This window comes from Bos javanicus, chromosome X, assembly GCF_032452875.1.
Source record: "Bos javanicus breed banteng chromosome X, ARS-OSU_banteng_1.0, whole genome shotgun sequence".
NCBI classification, from domain to species: domain Eukaryota; kingdom Metazoa; phylum Chordata; class Mammalia; order Artiodactyla; family Bovidae; genus Bos; species Bos javanicus.
The window spans coordinates 101,614,498-101,628,721 of NC_083897.1; the positions used below are offsets into that span (position 1 = coordinate 101,614,498).

The window sequence follows — 14,224 nt, forward strand, 5'->3', positions numbered from 1 at the left end:
CAAACATTAGTATGCTAAACTTACCAGGTAGTTTTTAGCAGCCTTAACATGGGGACTAGTTGGCAATGCTTTGATTCCAATTAAAATGTCTTCAGATTTGGCAGAAGTGACATATTCCATGTCACCCAAGTTAGGGTCAATCAGAGCACACACTTCTTTTGAAGTCCAGTTCTGACACTTATGGAGATTTAACAGACCATGGGAAAGCTTCTTTCTTAGGAAACCTTCTCTACTTTGAATGTGGACCAATATTTCACTCTCTCTCTTTTTAAAATTTATTTATTTGCTGTGTGGGATCTTCATTGCATCATGTGGGATCTTGCACGGACTTTCTAGAGGTGGTGTGTGAGCTAAGAAGTTGTAGCACGTGGGTTTAGTTGCTCTATAGTATGTGGGATCTTAGTTCCCCGACCAGGGATTGAACCCTTGTCCCTGGCATTGGCAGGCAGATTCTTAACCTCTGGACCCAACCACCAGTGAAGTCCTCAATATTTCTCTTTTTTGGATTATTTTTAGTATATACCTTGCTTAATGCTGGACCTAGGGTTCAGAAACACTTTCTGGGCTGACTTACTTGAGTGGCTCATGCATAGTTTCCTGTTAATATCAATCTTATAGGTGTTTGCACATCATCATTCTAGAATATTTAACTTGCAAGCATCAAAGAAAAGATTCTATTTTTACTTATGTCAAAAAGAGTGTATTGAGAATAGTTTAATCCTCCAACTAATAAATAATGTAGGCCACAATATATTAAACTATTCTCTTGTATTTAAAGTTGAAAATTCATTTTATTTCATGTTTTTCTCAATATTTAATATGTGCTTTTGAGTCTATTTTACAGTCTTTTAATTACTTATAAAATTGTGTAGAATATTTCATGAAGTTGGAATAATTTTAGCTTCAAACTACTTGAGAAAATGAAGAGCTTGCTCATTTCAGGCCTAACTAAATGTAACATAATTCAGTTATTTTGTTGGTCAACTTCAATTAAATATTCATTGAGCTTTAAATGAGACACTAAGACTATGAAATATTTACATGCTCTGATGAGATTGTGAACTACAGATTGGATCCTGGTTAATACCCAGAGCAAATTATAAAGTGCTTTTGGCATTTGTGGCTTAACAAAACAAGTCAACACCTGTTAATCGTTTTTCTTGAAAATGAGACACTTTTCTAACAGCTTTTAATCATAGCAATATATCTAGGGCTACTTTCTCAAACAATATAAGGTAGAAATAAAGGCAGATTTTTGGAAAGTGCATCATAATTAATATCTGTAGTAAGTGCTTTTGATCCTCCCCACCCCCAACGGGCACCCCACCCCCCACAGCTAGTGCAGCAAGTGCTTTGGCTAACAACTCATTCTTGTAACCCTCCATGGAGTGTTGTCTTGGCTAGTGGACATTGCATCACCCAGAGAGTTCACCTGGGAGGTTACCATGGCCACTTACTTCAGCATAGGATGGGGTAGCAAATGGCTGACTGATTTGTCAACGGTGAAAGGCTGAGCTTCTTTAACATGGAACAATTCTGTGTCATGCTTGATTTAGGCTCATGGCCCCTTGTGCGTTACAAAAGTAAAGTGTTAGTTGCTTAGCTTTGTCCAACTCTTTGCGACCCCATAGATTGTAGCCCACCCTATATGGGCTACATATATGGGCTATATACAGAGAGCCCTCTGTATATGGAATTCTCCAGACAAGAATACTGGAGTGGGTTGCCATGCCTTCCTGCAGGGGATCTTCCTGACCCAGGGATCGAACCCAGCTCTCCTGCATTGCAGATTCTTTACTGTCTGAGCTGTGAGGGAAGCCCTCCTTGTCCATTAAGCCTCGGCAAAATTTCATATGAGAATGCATCCTCCCTTGGATGATTTCCCTTCCCTTGGCTGTTCCTCTCACTCCCTTTCAAGTTTGTCCCAAGAGTATGCCCTTAATAATAAATCAAACGTACCTAAACCCCTGTTTCAGACTCTGCTTCTATGGAGCCCAACCTGAGATAATATTCCAGCTTCTGTCCATAATTCTAAAAGTGACCATGAAAACATTCTGCTCAGGCAGACCATCAGATTATAAGCAGAGAAGAGACTATTTGCAGTGATCCTCATGGCAGACATTTCTAGCTCTTTTATCTTTTCTTCACTCTCCCCTTTAATGAGGCCAGTTTTATTCAGGCTGGAGATGTGCCCACTTACATGCGTTTGTGTTCCCAGGCTCCCTACAGCTAAGGCTGGCCACTTGGCTCACTTCTAGCTAATGACACGTGAGTTAAAGCTTATTAGGGTGGTTGTGGTTGTTCAGTCGCACAGTCCTGTCCAACTCTTTGCAACCTCGTCAGGCTTCACTGTCCATTGCCAACTCCTGGAGCTAGCTCAAACGCATGTTCATTGAGTCAGTAATGCCATCCAACCATTTCATCCTCTGTCATCCCCTCTTCCTCCTGCCTTCAGTCTTTCCCAGCATCAGAGTCTTTTCCAATCAGTCGGCTCTTTGCATCAGGTGGCCAAAGGGTGGGGCTCTTGGGAAAGTGATTTTTCTAATTAAAGGTGTCAGGCTCAGCTGATATGTTTTTACTGCTGTGTTTTCCTGTCTGGAAGTAGGACGTAATTCCTCGGGGCACAGCAGCCATCTTGTGAATGCAGCAGAGATAAAGGAAATCTAGGGCCCTGATGGCATCAAGTGACTACCGTTTCAGGCCTGAGCCATGTCTCTTGGACATCCTATTAAATGAGAAAAATCAATCCCTATTTTAGAGGTCCTCAACCTAGGGAGACCTTTGGAAATGTCTGGAGGTGTTTTGAGTTGTCCCAATGACCGGGAAGAGAACTGGACTATGATAAAACAAGTGAGGCACTTGTCTTGAGTACAGAATTTAAGGGGTGCCCCTAAACTCAGTAATCAGCCAGGTAATATTTTAATGAAATAATTAAAAATTTTTTTGCTTATATTTTTTAAATTATGGAAATATGACAACACATTTACAAGAAACTTGGGAAAATACAGAACAAGTTTACATATACTTCCACTATATATTACAATTATTTTTTAAAGTAGATTAATTAAGAGTTTTAGTTGGCGTTTCAATATCAAACTCTCAAAAGCCAATAGATTGAATACACAGAGAAGTAGAAGGATATAGTAGACCTGAAAAGCACTATGAACCAATTCAACATAATTAAGATTTATACAATTTTCACACAACAGTAGGATACAAATTCTATTCAAGTTCCCATGAAGTATCTTTAAAATTAATGCAAAAATTCAGGATGAACAAAATAGCATGTTAAATAAAGACAGGATCAGTAACTGTGTCATGCTGAGCCATATTGGAGCCTGAGGCAAAAGGGAAAATCAGTAGTGCTGATTCTGTCTTTATTTAACATGGTCGTATTTTGTTCATCCTGGATTTTTGGCATTAGTTTTGATGTTTTCAATTGCCTCGCCCTAGGGCCAGACCTGACACAGAAGTGCTGCTGCTATTTGAGTAGCTGGGACCCAGCCTTGTATTTTACATCCTGCAACTTGGGGAGGGGAACCCCCCAACTGAATATTCTACCTAAAATGCAAATACCGTGCCCATTGAGAAACACAGCCCTAATGTGTTTTAAAGCTTCCCTTGTAGCTCAGTTGGTAAAGAACCTGCCTGCAATGCAGGAGACCCAGGTTTGATTTCTGGGTTGGGAAGATCCCCTGGAGAAGAAAATGGCAACAGACTCCAGTATTTTTTTCTGGAGCATCCCATGGACAGAGGAGCCTGGCAGGCTACAGTCTATGAGGTTGTAAGAGTAGGACATGACCTAGCGACTAAACCACCACCAATGTGCTTTTAAAACCCTTGCCAGTGGGAGGATTTATGCAAGTAGCCAAACACAATTTTGCCTGATACTGCACCCACTGCCCAAAGACTAGTTATTTTGTGAATTTGTTTAAATATAAGCAAGTGCATATTCACTCAACAAGTTAGTTCCAGTCAACATCCCAGGAAGAAGCAAACATGGATGACTGTTCTCATTCTTTAAATGAGGAACCACTTGCAAAAAGTGTGGCAGAGATAGTGTTCTGAGGATGCATGTTGGAGGCACTGAAACTAACTAATATCTTTATGATTGTGGCTTTGTCACCTTCCCTCTCTGAGCCTCAGTTTCCTTGACTATGAGGGGGGAACTTGGCTAGATGCTTGCTTAATACCCCCTTACCTTTAGCAGTCTGTGCCTAAGACTTGAGTCTTAGTCTGTGGCATGTAGTCTGTGACTAAAGGCAAACTAAGCCCAGACCCTGAATCTCCTGGCCTGGGGCTCTTTCTAATTACATCAGGTACCTACTGCTTTATTGTTAATTGAAGTTTGGCATTTAGTAGTTTATAATATGCTGCCATTGCTATTGTTAGCTGCTTTTATAAAAAGTCAGTCTAGTTAGAAATACTCAAATGACTGAATGTTTTTTAATGACTTTTATCTGGATGTTAAGCATCTTTTACATAGACTACAATTATGGTTTCATTTCTCTTCATTTGTCAATAGCTCCTAGTTAGCCTAATTTGTTTGCTGCTTTGCAAATGAGTCTATTATAGTAAGTGGCAGGGTAAAGGTTGATCCTATGGGGTATGCATGCATTTAAATTATTATTTTATTTTTTCCATCTACTGTGAACATAATGATTATAATCAAAACTACTGACCATAGAATTGGAATTTTAATAACTTTGGATTTGTTTATAAGGGGTTTATGGTGAGCTGATTGTATATGTAGTACTGTGTGGCTCTTTATGCTTTGAACAATATAAAAATAACAATTTAAAATATAACCTCATCTCTTGGGTCACCTTGATGTGTGTTTTTCATTGAGCAAGTTGGTTTGTTACTCATTGCAGTGAGGAAAAACATCTACTATGAGTAACTGTGGGATGTCTAAGTAAGCAAGTGTTAGAAAAGACTTACTATAAGATTTGGGCTCATGTTAGGTAATTTTGGAGAGGATTTAAAGAAGTGAGGCCTTGCTCTAGATTGGGTGCTGTCAGGAAGTGGGGTTACTGCTATGACTGTGTATCTTTTAAATTGAAATATAGTTGTTGTACAGTATATAGGTTACAGGTGTACAATATAGTGGTTCACAATTTTAAAGGTTATACTCTATTTATAGTTATTATAAAATATTGGATATATTCCTTGTGTTGTACAATATATCCTTATAGCTTATTTTATTGTCCATCCCCCTTTTCTCCCTGCACTGGTAACCACTGGTTTGTTCTGTGTATCTGAGTTTGCTTCTTTTTGTATATTCACTAATTTATTATATTTTTTAGATTTTCACATGAGTAATATCATACACTATTTGTTTGATTTATATCACTTGTCATAGTACCCTGCAAGGCTATTCATGTTGCTGCAAATTACAAAATTTCATTCTTTTTTATAGCTCAGTAGTAGTCGTATGTGTGTGTGTATATACACATTTTCCTGCAGGGAGATCAAGGAGCGATCAAGTAGGTTAGTATACACACACACACACACACAAACACACCCCACATCTGTATTCAGTCATCTGTTGATGGACACTTGGGTTGTTTTCATAGGTTGGCAATTGTAAATAATGCCACTGTGAACATTGAGGTACATGCATCTTTTCGAATTAGTGTTTTTTGTTTGTCTTTCAGATGTATATCCAGGAGTAGAATTGCTGGGTCCTATGGTGAAAAAGTGAAATTGAAAGTGAAGTCGCTCAGTCGTGTCTGACTCTTTGCAACCCCCTGGACTGTAGCCCCCAGGCTCCTCCGTCCATGGGATTTTCCAGGCAAGAATACTGGAGTGGGTTGTCATTTCCTTCTCCAGAGGATCTTCCCGACCCAGGGATCGAACCCGGGTCTCCTGCATTGTAGGCAGAGGCTTTATGGTCTGAGCCACCAGGGGTCCTATGGCAGTTCTGTTTATAGTTTTTTGAAAACCCTCCATACTGTTTTCCACAGTGGCTGTACTAGTTTACATTCCCACCAACAGCACACAAGGATTCACTTTTCTCCACATCTTCACCAACATTTGTTATTTGTTGTCTTTGTGATCATAGTCATTCTGATAGGTATGAGTTGATATCTTATTGTGGTTTTGCATTTCCCTGATGATTAAGTGATGTTGAATGTCTTTTCATTTGCCTGTTGGCCCTCTGTGTTTCCTCTTTGGAAAAGTGTCTATTCAGTTCTTTTGCTCATTTTTTAAAAAAGATTCTGTATCTTAAGTAATCTCATTTATGGAGAGAGGAGACTAGATGTAAGACTATATCTGTAATTGGGACAGAAGCAGCCCTTACTCCTAGGACAGGGGGATATTTGGCGTTTTGTGGCTTGGACAACATTCATGTTCTATCTGTGTTCAGATGTAGCTATGGTCTGATCTCTCTCTTTTTTTCATCTTGATCCATTGTGTTCACAAAGTGGCCTTGTCTGAAAATAGTATCCTCTGGAAGTTTTCATGTTTAGCAGACCAGCTTGTAGCAGCACCAAAGCCAGCTGATAGTGTCAGGTTGGCTCCTGGATATCAGGGGCTGTTTTTCTCTTTCTTATCCAATACCAGCCAAAATGTTTAATTTTCCTGCAGGGTGATCAAGGAGCCATCAAGTAGGTTAGAATTTCATATGATTGGCAAAGAACAATAAACTACTATAGACACTCAAAGTTTTGCCTAAAGCCAAATCAGGAATCTTACAAAATATAATGAGTATGTATAAATTAAATACAATTAAAAATATTATATGTGTCAGACATTATACCTTTAAACCATGCCCAAAATGTCAAATGAAAAATGTTCCATAGGTTTATGTAATTTTCAGGTTATCTGAAACCTATGGGGATCATTTCATAAAAGACAGCAATATATATAACATAATGTAATCACAATAATTGCCATTTAAACCCATGTTTTAAGTCACAATTACATACTCTTCAGCTATTTAGTTTTAAAGAAGAAATCAAAAGGCTTGCCTGAAATCAAGCACTTCATATCCCAAATTCCCAACTGTATGTTCTGTATTTATCATTAAAACACATAATTACCTTCATTAAATTTGTTAAACTGATAAAATTTCCAGTTTCATCATATATTATGGCTTTCTCTAATCTTTTGAAATTCAAAAGGCACTTTATAAAAATATCTGCAAATTTGGAATAAATGGTTTTAGAATAAAAATAATGAGGTTCATAAATGAGTCTTTTATTGAAGAAGAGTTTTTCCTCCCCTCTTTGCTAAAAACTAGAGTTTAGTTACTAGAAAAATTTTAAGACCTTCCCCTCAGGGTTAAACGTTTTAGCAGTAGTAGGCCTGTGGCTTATTCTTATTAGCTCAAAGTTAAAATTGTCTTTTTGAGCTTAAACCTGAGTAGATACTACTGCACACCCATTAGAATGGCTATAACTTAAAAAGACTGACATACCAAGTGTTGGCAAGGCTGTTAAGAAGCTGAAACTTTTATATATTCCTGAAAGGAATGTAAAATGGTATTGCCATTTTGGAAGACTGGTTGGCAGTTTCTTAAATAGTTAAATATGTGCTCATGACATATTTAACCATTAGTCACGACCACATGACTCAGTTAATTCTACTCCTACATATATTTCTAAGAGAAATTGAAACATACGTAGCCCACAACAGGGAACAACCCAAATGTCCATCAGATGATGAATGGATGAACAAAATGTGGTACAGCCATACAGTGGAAACCATTTGTCAAGAGGAAGAAACTACTGATGTGTAGTATTAATACAATGTGGATCAGCCCCAAAAACTTACTAAGAAATCAGATACAGAAGACTTCATATTGTATGATTCCGTCTATCTGAAATCCTAAAAAAGGCAACTACATCAGAGAAAGCAGATCAATAGTTTGCCTGGGGCTGGCAGTAGGAGAGGGAATTTTGAGGGGGTGATGGAAATGTTTTAAACTAGGTTGTGGTGATGATTACACAACTCTATAGATTTATGAAAAGTCATTGAAGTGTACTTATAAGAGGTAAATTTTATGAAGTATAAATTATAGTTTAATATATTAATCTTCTGGACTGCCATAGCAACATACCATAGATTGAGTGCCTTAAGCCACAGATATTAATTTTCTCACAGTTCTGGAGGTTAGAAGTTCAAGATTACTGTGCTATCAGGGTTGATTTCTCTTAAGGCCTCACTTCTTGGCTTGCAGACCCTCCCTCTTGCTGCTTCTTTGCATGGTTGTTCTCTGTACACCCTGATTTTTTTTTTTTAACACAAAAACCTTTGTCATGTGTAACACTGTAGCTCACAAATTCAGAACTAATGATTACTATTTGATTTGTTGACTTATATTTTAAAGCTCATTTATATTTTGTTCTGAATTTTTCATCTATAGAGTAATGTTTATGTACTTTCCCCTTCTGAAATCAGACCAGCTGCAGGTTTTTGGAAACATTTAAACAATTATTTACCTTCCTGAATTTTGTTCTTGCAGGATTCTGCCCTGTAGTAAGCTCACCCTTTTTGTAACTCTGATGGTGGGTAATGGTACAAATACGAACTATATAATCCATGTTCTTTTTAAAAAATATTTTTGAAATTATTTTTAACTTATAAGAAATCACAAAAATGGCATAGACTCTTTCCCCAATCTTATCTTAGACAAATGCAGTACATTATCAAAAGCAGAATATTGACATTGGTATAGTACTAAACTTCCAGACCTTAATTGAATGTCACCAGTTTTTACATGCACTCATATTTTCCCATTAGTTTATAGTTCTGCGAAATTTTATCACAGAGATTCATGTAACCACCACCACAATCAGGACACAGAAAACTCTACTCCTTTAGGGTTTTATTGTTTGAGTCTTTATTTTAATCAACTTTATTGAGATACAATTTATTTAGGATAAAATGTACCCACTTTCAGCATACAGTCCCATGAGTTCTACCAGTACACATAGGTAGCCACCATTCTGGACAGCATTTACATCTCTCCCACCACAAAGTCCCCTTATGCCGCCTTCCATTCAGCGCTCCTCCATTGCTCTGACTTCCATCACTATAGATTAGTTTTGCCTGTTCTTCACCTTCATATTAGTGGAATCTTACTTCTCTGGAGTCTGTTTGGGATTTAAGATTTGAGGCACAGCTTTGATACTCTGTATGTATATAAACAAAGTGCAGCCAATTCACATGTGATAATTCACCATGGCAGATTTCTGGGTATTTGTGTAATCATTTTTTTCATTCTCTGGATTGATATCCCTTTATTTTTAAACATAGTTTTTTTTTTTTTTTCCAAATAAGTTACTCTCCTAACTCCCTTCAGAGGTTTTAAAAACATTTAGCATTGCCAATTTCTAAATTTAAACATGTTAGAATCGTTCCTTTCCTTCTGCTTATTTAAATTATGCTCCTCTATTTAAATACCTATTCTGACTATGAAATTCATTGTGCTGTTTAGTGTGGTAATAGTTCTTTCAATAAGGAGGATCCTTCAGGGACACATGTCATTATCATAAACCTTTTATCAGAGGTATAAATAATTGAGAGCACATGACTGTTCATTCTAGGGCATCAGAAATGGGGAGGTGGCAGGGAGGGCATGAATTCCACATTATTGAAGGTGGGGCAGAAATGCTTATCTTCATTTTTTTTTTTTTGAATTTTGTCTCATTTTCCTTTTCTTATATCCCATCTCTCAACCTCCTTAATCCTTCCCCTTCCATTCTTTTGACTTCTCTGTTTTTCTCTTTTACTGAACTTTGTCTCTCTCTTCAATCCTCCTCTTTACTTTCATGCATTTTTATTCATCTTCCATCATGTGTGCCCTATTTAACTTCCTTCCCGTTCTCTACTTCGTCTTTCTCTGTCCCAGGTCTTGTAATTGCTGACTTCTCTTTTTAGGAAAGTAGAATTATTATCATCATCATTATCATGATTATTGCCGGGGTCTTTTCCTTTACCTCTAGGATTGGACCCAGGGTACATTGAACTCAAATGGAGTGTTGTTGGAAATGAACTCTGTACATTAGTTGCGGTAACCCTAAGGACCATTATCCTCCTGCAGTGCCCTGTAATGGGAGGAGGTGTAGTAGAGACTGCAATGGTTTCAGTCAGACAGTTGGATTCAAAACTTGGATTTATCATTTATTATCTATTTCATCTGGGCTATGTTGTTTTTTTTTTTTTTTCCCCATACTGTGTGGCATGTGGAACTTCTCTGACCAGGAATCAAACCCTTCCTCAAAATGGAAGCATGGAGTCTTAAACACTGGACCACCAGGGAAGTCCTGGACTGTGCTTTTAACTTCTCTTGGTCTTAATTCCTTCATCTGTCAAGTAGGAATAACAAACCTGTCTTAGAGTTACTGGGAGCATCAGATGGACAATGCACATCAAGTGCCTGGCTCATCCTACCTAGTCCTAAAGAATTAACACTCCTCTTTTGCTTAAGACTTGGCTTATTTTCTTACATGGGTTAGGGAGGGCAGTGTTCCCAGGGGAAGTGAAGCTGGGAGTATCCCAGTTACTTCCTGTGCTGCAGGATTCTTGCATTTTTCTTTGGCACAAATTCTGCCATATTTCAGAGGAACCAGTCTGGAGGTCCTGACATTGAGACCAGCAAGTTCTAAAAATGTAGCCATTAAACTACTGATGCATTGCTCTTTCCATTTGTTCCCCAGTGTTCCATTATGCTGTGGGTATTAAGGTGGTTTAAATTTATTTCTATTGTTTAAATAAGAGAGTTTGTCTTGTCTTCTATTTGAGCAAATTCACTTAATGGTCTTTTAGGAGAAAGGTTTGGTAACTACGTTTATTATTGTTTTATTTTTCACTATTCTGAACTAATAGCAGTCAGCAATAGACTACTACAGTTGTATATACATTCTGATTATTCTAAACTCAAAGATTTTACATCATTATCACCTAGGTTCTAGAAACTTCATGTAGTCCTTTTATGTTTAATCAAAAATTTTACTTCCTTTGTAGTCCACCCTGTTGTTTCCCTCCTTTTTAGCCTAAAATATGAAATCTGTCTTTGAGTGTATTTTATTCTGTCTCTGGTTCTACTTGTTGATTTTTTCATCTAGTATTTCAGGGTACTTTTTTAAAAATTTTAAACTTTTTATTGAAATGTAGTTGATTTACAATATTATATTAATTTCAGGTATATAACAGTGATTTAATGCTTTTATAAATTATATGCCATTTCAGGTTATTATAAAATAAATAATGGCTATATTTTCCTGTGCTGTGTAATATATCTTTGTTGCTTACTTATTTTATACGTAAGTGTTTGTATCTCTTAATTATTCCCTATCCCTGTCTTGCCCCCCCTTTCCCCACTCGTGACCAATGCTTCTATCTTTGAGTCTGTCTGTAATATTCATTTATTTTTTAGATTTCACATAGAAATGATAACATGTAACATTTGTCTTCCTCTGACTTATTTCACTAAGTCTAATTATCCTCTAGTTCTATCCACATTGTTGCAAATGGCCAAATTACATTCTTTTGTATGGCTGAGTAGTATTCCATTGTGTGCATGTATATATCACATCCTCTTTATCCATTCATTCATCTGTTGATAAACACTTGGATTGCTTCTATATTTTGGATATTTTAAATGATGATACTGTGAACATTGGAGTGTATATATCTTTTCAAATTAGTGTTTTCATTTTTTCAGATATATATTCAGGAGTGGAATTTCTGGATCATGTGATATTTCTATTTTTAGTTTTTTGGTGAACCTCCATACTGTTTTCCATAGTGGTTGCACCAATTTACATTACCACCAGCAGTGTACAAGGGTTCTCCTTTCTCTACATCCTTGCCACATTTATTATGTGTAGACTTTTTGATGATAGCCATTCTGATAGGTATGAGATGATGTCTCACTGGTTTTGGTTTGTGTTTTTCTGATAATTATCGACCTACATTTGTTTTTACATGTATGTTTGAATTTCAAAAATGAAACTATTTTCAGTTCTGGTCTAGTTGGCTTTTATAGTCAGCTTTATTAATTGAAGCTTTGATTCTTACTGATATGTAATGGGGATAATATTATTAACATATGTTCCCAGCTTTCTCCTTATCCCCATGCCCTGCCTGCTGAACAAAAATTTGTCTTTGCTCATTCTACTTTTCCCCCTCCTCCTGGTGGCTCAGCTGGTAAAGAATCCGCCTGCAATGTGGGAGACCTGGGTTCGATCCCTGGGTTGGGAAGATCTCCTGGAGAAGGAAATGGCAATCCACTCCAGTATTCTTGCTTGGAAAATCACACGGATGGAGGAGCCTGGTAGGCTATAGTCCATGGGGTCACAAAGAGTCGGACATGACTGAGTGACTTCACTTCACTTCATCCTTTAAGGATTCTTCAAATTTTTCAGTCAGATTCTTAGGCTTTGGGGGATGTAAAGGGAGAAGGGCTGGAGAGAGTTGGGGTGAGGAGGGAGAGAGGGAGATGTCTTAGAGGCTGATGGTGAGGAAATGTGAGACTGATAAGACTCAAAAAAGAGGAAAGGCATTTTTTTTTTTTTTTGAGAAGAGGTGATATGGAGCATAAATTAGATCACCTTCAGAGGGCCACACATACTATGTACTACCATGCTCTTATAACTTTGTACCTGCTGTTCCCTCCATAGAAAATGCCCTTACCCACTTGCCCATGAATCCAGTTCTTTCATTGCTCAGCCTTGAAGAAACATTTCACATGTCACCTCCACTCTAATGCTTTCTTCTTTATGTTCTCAGGTGGTTCAGCACTTCCCCCTCCTACTGGAGCATTTTCAAACCCCTGTTATAATAATCCTGTTACTCTTCTCTGTGTCCTTCACTGAGCTGAAATATGGTGGGAATCTTGTGACAGTTCAGGAGATAATGGTTAATCTGTGGCCTCTGAAGCTAGGCAGTGTGAGTTCTAACCCCAGTTGTCCTACTATTCTTTTACCTTGAGAAAGACCTTGGGTAAATTGTTTAACTTCCTCAACCTTGACTTCTGTAAAACAAGGATAACAATGATACCTATTTTATATCTGTGTTGTAAGGAGTAAATGAGATAGAGTATAAAAGCACTTAACACATTGCCTGACCCAGTGTATTAATAACTAATCAATGTTGGCTATTTCCATTTATCTTTTAATTCTCAGAGTTTAGCACAGTGCCTGACACATCAGTGCTTGGTAATCTATGCTGAATGGCTTTGTAAGAATATTATTAATATTTTGTTTTTCCTAATGGCTTTTCACTTTATCTCTGGTGTCTTATAATTGTTTGGAGGTACCATTCCCTGTTTTGCAATTATTTGCATACAGTCTAATCTCTTTTACTTGACTGCGTAATCTTTGTAGCTGGAGAGATTATTTTACTGAATGTTGTACCCTCCACATAGAGCTTTGAACTTAGCAGCTACTCTGTAACTGGGTTGGTTTGTGTTACTTTGCTTTTGATACAGGAACCTTTCCATATCAAATATCCATTTTGTGAACTCACCTGTTGATGAACTTGTGGGAAGTAAATAACATACTTTGAAACCAATAGGATAATCCAGTGTATAGAGGAGTCCAGCTTACTGAGTAATTATTAGAATTATACAATAGATTCTTTCAATTAGAGAACATAAAAGACAGCTTATCTGAGCATCTTTCTTCTGACTCATTTGGGTAGAATCCAGCAACGTCTCATGGCATGAAAGAGTGTTTTTGCCTCAGTTCTCATTATTACTACCTCTGAATATATATATTATATAATATTTGGTAAACTATATATTTTTCAAAATATTTTTCCTTTGTCTTTTATATCATGGTTGTTATTTGTATCTTTACTACTAAATATATGAATATTCATTTTTCTCTATTCATTTTATGAAACCCCATGATTGGCAATGTGATTTCTGTTGGACAGGGTGACCTGATTCTTCTCAACCTAATTATTTTTTCAGGAAGACTGATTTTTAAGCAGTGGGTCTGAATCAATTCTCTTAGTAATATCAAGTGTTTTTTAAAAATTAATTTATTTTAATTGGAGGCTAATTGTTTACAATATTGTAGTGGTTTTTGCCATACATTGACATGAATCAGCCATGGGTGAACATGTGTTCCCCATCCTGAACCCTCCTCCCACCTCCCTCCCCATCCCATCACTCAGGGGCATCCCAGTGCACCAGCCCTGAGCACCCTGTCTCATGCATCAAACCTGGACTGGCGATCTACTTCATATATGATAATATACATGTTTC

General features: G+C 37.3%; 1 protein-coding gene across 5 annotated transcripts in view; it reads left to right on the forward strand.

The window, feature by feature from the left end:
* Window positions 1–14,224, forward strand: part of EFHC2 (EF-hand domain containing 2) — a 240,422-nt gene that overhangs the window by 44,548 nt on the left and 181,650 nt on the right. The window lies entirely within an intron of this gene.